Raw genomic sequence first — 7,500 nt, 5'->3', positions numbered from 1 at the left:
ACTGGATGTAAAAAATGAAATACAGCTGCTATCAAGAGTGTTCTCTTATTCATGGCTGGTTTGTTTACTGGGTTTTTGGTTGAGAAATGCGTCTCTTGTCAAAGCCGATAATCCGATTTCGGATGGCATCGTTTTTGTTTTTCACCTTGTTGGATGCGTACGAGAATTATAAAGGTTCAAGCGACCCTTGCCTTAATTGATAGCTTTCAGGAGCTGCATCTCGAAATATGGTAAGCCTGAGTAATTATTGTATTTACATCCAATTTCATGAAGTCCAGCAGTGCAGTTTATGAAGCTAGTTTATGCACGTTTGTATTAATATTTGACTGAGACACCGATCTGACCGAGTATGAGGTTTGATATAAGCTTAAGCTTACAGAACTTTAAAAAGCCTTTAGTCGATATTAATTCATCGTAAATAGAAAAAAAAACTTTCCGAAGAATATTTGTTATAATTTGGCTGTAAGAAGAAAGCTTTGAGCGTTTTCTTGTTGTGAGATCATCTTTGAAAACAGCAAACACCGGGAAACTGGCGGATGAAAACATAAACTTAATCTTTAAGCTTACTAGTAAAGACTTGAGGATTCTTAGAGACACTTAAATACTCATTTGTTTTCGTGAATGAAAATTGTTGTCTCTGTAAATGTTCTACCGAATTATATTTCTTTATTGATTGTTGGTAGTCTCAAAAGTGTAATTTTCATCGCTTTGCCGTTTGTTTTGAGGCGTTCATAAACATCACTTGCAGGAGTACTCAAAATGCCGAGCGTATCAAACGCTAATTAAGATTACACATCATTATACAACCATTAATCAAAAATAGACTCAACAAATTATTTATCAAGTTGAAGCGTAACTCTTTTAAAATTTCTTCGCAAATTTGGTGCTTATCAAAAGTTTGAACTGGCTGGCCGTATAGGTGATTTTGGAAATTTTTTGAACGGTTTTGCTAATTAAAAGTCCACGCATGCTTTGATTGTCCTGAATATTGAATGAATGCAATTGGTCTTGAAAATTTGTGAAATACTGTATTTTGTACGAGGTCTGTATGATAAAAACAGCGCCCCATAGAACTCTTTCTCCTCAGATGTGGTGTACAAAAAAAATAATAAAAGATTGGTTTGCACGCACCCAGATTTATTGGCAAGAATTTGTAAACTTGTCGGACGCAAAAAATTCGGCCTGATTTGTTTTCCAAGAATTTGTTTTCCACACCTTATCTACTGTGATCAAGAGCCATTACAGTCAACTCCCTTTATAGCGGAGACTGTGGGGACCTCGAGTTAGTGTCCTCATTAGCGAGTGTCCATAATAGCGGGAGTTGATTTCAGTCAAACATCTGTAATTTCTGTTTGCTGGGGATTTAGCTGCTGTCCGTATTATCGGGGTGTCCGTTATAGCGGGGTGTCCGCAAGGCGAGAGTTGACTATATTGCTCTTAAATGTGATCGAAGACTATTTTTTGGGTGTACATATAAGGCTATATCAACTCGATGCAAGATTTGTTACACTCCAAAATCACTTAGCTTTTCCCTCAAAAGTCACATGAATGTGCCCTTAAGTTAACTGATTTGTGCAATACAAAATTATTGTCGATTTAAGTTATAAATTTCTCAGAGGGAGCTTCGCTTTTAGCTGTAGCTAAATCTATACATTAAGCAGATTGGAAGAACTCTTCAAGTTTATTTTCTCGCATATGGGATATGAATTCACTCGCAACTACCTTCCCGCAGCACTTGAAAAGAAACATCTGGTTGGAGATAGGTCTGTGATTCTTGTATAGTTGGTAATAGTTTTGTCAGTCAATGAGGAACATTGAGTTGACTAGGTCTCGTAGAGCACAAACTTTAATCTCTTCAGAAGTAAGTTACACTCATAGAGCTGACATACCAACAGACAGAAAAAACTAGTCTAGGGGTTGCTTATATACCTTAAAGAGGGGATTTCTAGAATGTTCCAAACAAATACATAATCAGTCTTTTATAGAGACTTACATAACGTTTGGGATAATAATAGAGATTAGCAAACTGACATTCTAGAATGTTCTTATCCAAAAACCAAACGTAGATGAATTCCAGAAAGTTCTAGATATCATAACAGTAATCTTGTGATGGTTTCTTGAGAGAGGGCCTGACAATGGCTCGTTTCATGTCTGAAGTCAACGTGGAGTTCTGCAAAGAACAGTTCACAACCTCTGTGATAAACGGAAGAAGCAGATCATAACAGTTTTTGAGGACTGACCCGGGTATTGGATCTAGCATGCAGGACTTCAAAGTCGATCTAGGAACCAGATCAGACAGTTCATCACATGATACTGACTTGAAGTGATTAAACTCAGAGCCACTGTACAGCAGCTCAACTTGGGCGTGGTTTGTAGTACCCCTCTTTTCCTGCAACTCTTCGCATTTTGTGGTAATCCCTTCAGTAATACAAAAAAGCTTGTGTTGTTGGTGGTGGTGGCATATTTCCAATAAATTCAGTTCAATGTGTCATGAAGAAGAGTTCAGATCCGTGCCGCACGCCACACGAGGTAAGCGTTCAATAGAAACGCAAGCCAAAAAACAGGTGGTAAGCTGTCAATCTGTGAAAACTAACACAATCTCCGTCGTTTTGAGAGCAGCAGAAGATGGTCTTGTCGTACTGTCCTTGATGCTTTTTATTTCCAAACCCATGCTAAGGTATGAAACATACACTTGTAGGCATTGTTCTGTCAGCTAAAGTCTAATTCCTGGACGAAGAAACCGAGTGCTTGTTGAAGTTTGTTAATGTGCTTTGCCCTTTGACAACCTCAGGTAACTCATGCGTTTAGTAGAAGAAGATGGCTAAACTCTGTTTCTGTTGTTGGAAAACGGCTTTAAATTTTATGAGATCGCTCAATAAACACGTGGTGGTTTCTGATGGCTGATAACGTTAAGCCACTGTTGCCCAAATTGATTTCTTATTGTATTTTTCTAGTTTTTAGCATCGGCCCGCCAAGTCTGGAAAGCTCAAATTTCAGAAAAGTACTCCTTGTATTTTTTGGCCTCAAAAATTTTCTTTTATGTTGCCCATAGTTTTGAAAACAGATTTTGAAAGAAGAGGTAACGCTCTTTAATGTGACACAAGACTCTTTACTGAAATCAAGGTACCAGTCGATGATTTTGGGCTTTGAAATTTGCCATTTTTTCATTGAACGAAAACATTCAAAATATTGAAAATAATGAAAAATCTCCAAAATATGTGTACAATTATGTACTTTTCTGAATACGTTATTTGTTGTTCGCATTACAATTGATTTGGTTTTTAAAACGATTTTTTCGTTACTCATGGTCTCGGGCCTGTAAAACCCAGTCCGAAAACTGCGAAACCAATAATCCCCCCCCCCCCGCCCGTATATCGAAAATAATTATTGGATCGAAGTAAAAATTACATTTCGTTAATAGCTTACCTAGTGCTACTTTGTGAACTTTTTTGAGAATTTTCGATTTTTCACTTTGGTAGACCTCTGGTCGATATTTACAGACATCTGCTCTTAATTCCTTTTCTAGAGACCTGCAAATTTAACATGCTTTCCTATTGCTAGGGGCCATTTTTCAGTACTGGAGAAGTACCTGCGTGGACGTGGTAAGGCAGCAAAATAGAAACCTTGAAGAACACAGAGTTCTGACAAGATGCCAACTGAGAGCTAAAAGGGTAGCTAAAATACATGTACATTATTTTGTTGATGCTTGCAGTGCAAATATTTCTTAAATGCAGCGTACTACTGTGTAGTTTAAGTTATCCACTTAGTGATGTGTTTAACCTGTCCTTTAACAGGGCTGTTTTTTGGTAGTGCGTGGTGGCCCCTTCTACATTACTGCTGCTCTTAGGTGACAATGAATTCTTGGTTTGTTCAAACAGATTTATCCTGGGTACCCTGGATCTTTCAGGTTAAGGGCACTAGTTTCTTTCATTGTTTAAGAACACAACACATGTTTTGCATGTTTGCCTTATGCATACATAATTTATGATTGTTATAGAAGGCAAAAGTGCCTCACCCTACCCCCTTTGACATTTTTAACGTTAACAGTGTCTTTTCTATTTATATGCGAGGTTTGATTGTAGTGTAATTTGCTCAGAGTAGAGAGCAAGAACCAGATCTAAAGATTCAAAATAGCCAGGCTGACTATTTTGCCAGACTAAACTGTTCTTGCAGAGAAAAGTTAATGTTAATGTTTTTCACAGTAGTCATGCCACTTGACTAAATAAGTTTTTTTGGTGTTCAGAAATTGACGAATGGCACAGACTTGTTGTACAAGGCACAACTTTCTCTTGATGACAAAGCCAAAATAAAGGCTTTATTACACCATGCCCTGGCTCACAGGTGCCGTTATCAATCTTATCGAGAAAAAGGAAACCATACGCAGGAAACTAAGATTGCACCCATCGGAGTCACTAAAAGTCAAATTTCAAACTCTGCGTTCACAAGTTAAGCGCGATCAGAGAAAGCAGGGACGAGTTCTTTGAGTCTGCTAACATCGAGTTCAAGATCAATCCCAAACATCTCTGGTCAGTATTAAAATCTCGCTCAAAGTCATGCAACATACCACAATGTGTCTCCATGGCAACTGGTAACCTATGTGCAAACGCTGACACCCCAGAAGAAATTGCGGACATTTTTAATAACTATTTCACTTCAGTCTTCTCTGTCCCTCAAGAGGACAAAGTAGATAACGGCACAGGGAAATTCCCTGCCACAGAACCCTCCTTTAGCAATATTGTGTTGCACGTCAGTGAAGTTGAGGCTGTCCTAAAATCACTAGACCCAAACAAAGCCAGTGGTCCAGACAAGATCCCGGCTAGAATCCTAAAGGAAACCGCCACTACTATTGCTCCATCACTATGCAAGCTGTTCAACAGGTCTCTGGGGAAAGGCTACATACCGTCTGAGTGGAAATTGGCCAATGTAGTGCCTGTCTATAAGAAGGATGAAACAGATCATGTTGAAAACTATAGGCCTATCTCCCTACTTTGCATTATTTCTAAAGTCCTCAAACGTTGTGTCTCGAACTGCATCCATGACCGATTAGAAGATCTGATTGGGGACTGTTAGCACGGGTTCCGGAGTGGATGTTCATGTGTCACAAATCTACTGGAGACCCTAGATTACATCGGTGCTATTCTTGACAGAGCTGGTCAAGTAGATTGTGGGATTTAGACATGTCCAAAGCTTTTGATAAGGTTAGACATGACCTTCTTATGGAAAAACTGCAGGATGCTGGCTTCGGAGGGAACCTGCTCACATGGTTTCACGCGTATCTCTGTGGCAGGTGCCAACGTGTCACCATACTAGGCGCGACATCACGTGACCTACCTGTCACCTCTGGAGTCCCACAGGGATCAATACTCGCACCTGCTCTCTTGTTATATGTGAACAACCTTCCAGATTCTATCCTCAACAGCAAAGTGGCAATGTTTGCAGATGACACTAAAGTATACAAGGTAGTGATGTCTGAGGATGATGGTGCTGCTCTCTAACAAGATCTGGATAATCTCTCTTCATGGTCCGCTGCCTCCGGCCTGGCCTTCAATGATAAGAAATGCAAGCTTCAGACCATTACGAGGGACCGCAAGCCCACCTGTACGTGCTACGGGGTTAACGGCAGTACCATCAAGTCCTGTGAGGTAGAGCGTGACCTTGGCGTCTCCTTGGACTGTGACTTCACTTGGCAGGCCCAAGTCACTCACCAAGCTGCAGGCACAAACAAGTTGTTAGGTTTCGTTAGGAGGAACTCTAGGTTTATTCACAGTACCGTAAGGTGCACATTATACCTTTGACTAGTTTATGCTCATCTTGGCTATGCAACCCAGGTCTGGGCGCCCCAAGGCATTGAACTAATTTCTAAACTCGAAAGTATCCAAAGACGTGCCACCAAATTCATTCTTTGCTTGCCTTTCTTAACAAATATCTCTTACAAAGAAAGACTAATGTCTGTAAACCTACTTCCTGTGTGCTACTGGCACAAGTTACTAGATCTAGTATACTTTTACAAGGCTACACATAACATGATCCACTTAGATGCGTCTGTTGTTCCCTTCGTGCGCGAATGCGCACAAAGGACCCGTATATCCGTAATGAGCTCTCAATCTTTTGTGCCTAAAAAATGCAGGACCTCTACCTTTCAGAAATCTTTTTTCATTAGAACCACTAGAATCTGGAACCTGCTTATTACTAGACTTGACCTAGATAATGTTACATTTGAGGACTTTAAATCTGTTCTTTACAGTTCTTACTCATGGGCTCTAGCAATAAACTATGACCCGGACTCTCCGAGGAGCTTCAAAAGTACATGCCTGAAATGTAACACAGCCAGGTTTTTGGACCAGGAAATTAGCTGCTGCATGTGATTTAAATTGCTACTTTTATATCTTTTTATTTTCGGGGTCCGCAGTAATTGGCTTTAGCTGTTTGCGGTGTCCCTGCCCTAATATTTAAGTTATTATTAGTGTATTGTTACGTTATTACTAGTGTTTGCATATCTACAGTGTTTTTTTTTATTCTTCAGGGCAAAGCTAATAAAATAAATAAAATAAAATACACCTACACAATGTTATTGAATTTACGTATTCGGAGGAGAGTGAAGACAATGAAGAGGGGGCCAGTGGTCCACCATCCAGGCACATCAAGCCACTACGCTCAAAGAGGTCAAAGTTAAGAAACATCAATGCTGTTCTTGATACTTTTTATGAGGCTCGCATGTCAAAGAGGCAAAAAAAAAAAGCCACGGAAATAACCAGAGAGGCTGATAAATGCTTGTCAGACAGACCGGTACCAAATAACTGCCCCCCATGGACAGTATGCCAATAATACCAAAGTAACAAATTGCTACAGTAATCGCTAGTATGGCAACTGGGAGTAAAAAGCCCAAAAATGATGCTGTGTGCATGATGGAAAATGACCTTTAGCCAAAGCACAAAATATAATGGCATAGTCGCTTCTACATGAGTATAAAATTCTACTTTTCCCCTATTTTTTACTGGCTTAAAACCTATCATATTGTTTTTCACTTGATCAAGAAAGTATTTGGCCCTTCTAGGTCCCTGGGCAGTAATTCAGTCTGGCCTGTGTTTTACTAACAACGAAACCAAATGAGCGAGAAACCCTGTAGTAACTTTTTGGGTGCCAAAGTGACGTAATCTCTTCAGGACTCTGCATCCACGACCACCATAGTAGAGGTCACTGTAGAAATTTGCTTTAAGTCCCTTATGTAAAATATGCCTTCTTTAGTCAGGGTAACCCTGTGATGATCAACTCTAACTAAATTGCACAATCTGATTGGAAAAGTGATAAGAGTTTTATTCTTAAAGACAATCTTTACTCCGCTGTGTTCATAAAAAGTGGTGAAATTAGGGTTATCCCAAAACTATAAAGCATACTGAGAAATGAAACAGCACGATGCTTAAATAGGCCCCTAAAAGAAATGCTTTTGAGTAAGTACCTACCAAGGATCTTGTATTCTCAAACTCATTTAATTATTCATGT

Source organism: Porites lutea, chromosome 3, assembly GCF_958299795.1.
Source record: "Porites lutea chromosome 3, jaPorLute2.1, whole genome shotgun sequence".
Classification (NCBI taxonomy): Eukaryota; Metazoa; Cnidaria; class Anthozoa; order Scleractinia; family Poritidae; genus Porites; species Porites lutea.
The sequence above is the reverse complement of the archived record's forward strand: the minus strand, read 5'-3'. Positions refer to the sequence as shown.